The following is a 523-nucleotide window of genomic DNA, read 5'->3' on the forward strand; positions in this document are numbered from 1 at the left end:
TGGGGAGAATAGAGAGTTATCTTCCTAGGGAATAAAAAGCAAAAGGTTTCAGGAGCCAGAAAGAGGAACCTTAAAATACTGGACTTACAAAACTGGAAGCGGTTAAATCAGCCCAGAACACTTAACAATTGATGTCGGCCATAGAAACAGGGTGACTCTAATACGAATCACTGTTTATGTGGGTAATTCTTTGGTCTTGGTATTGAACTGTAAGTCATTTTTACTGGCTGAGACGTACTTATTTCTGTTCCCTCCTCACCCCATGGCTTTTGAAAATGTAAAATCAGGTTCAACACACGATCAGCCACCATCGCCTTACTTCCTCATTTCTTGGAGCATTTCGCTCACAGAAATCTAGCTGGACGTCATGGAGCAAGATTCTTCGGGGACGCCCGGCTGACTCAGTCGGTAGACCATGAGGCTCTTGATCTTGGGGTTGTGATTTCGAGCCCCACGCTGGGTGTAGAGATAATTAAATGAATAAGGTCAAACAAAAAAGATTTTTAAAATTTCTATCCTGATA

The 523-nt window shown here is 42.3% G+C and overlaps 1 protein-coding gene across 1 annotated transcript in view; it reads left to right on the forward strand.

Moving 5' to 3' along the window:
• The window catches only part of FRMPD4 (FERM and PDZ domain containing 4), a 533,682-nt gene that overhangs the window by 518,594 nt on the left and 14,565 nt on the right, over positions 1 to 523 (forward strand). The gene's annotated exons all lie outside the window — the stretch shown is intronic.

Source organism: Crocuta crocuta, unplaced genomic scaffold (genome assembly GCF_008692635.1).
Source record: "Crocuta crocuta isolate KB4526 unplaced genomic scaffold, BGI_CrCroc_1.0 scaffold224, whole genome shotgun sequence".
NCBI lineage: Eukaryota > Metazoa > Chordata > Mammalia > Carnivora > Hyaenidae > Crocuta > Crocuta crocuta.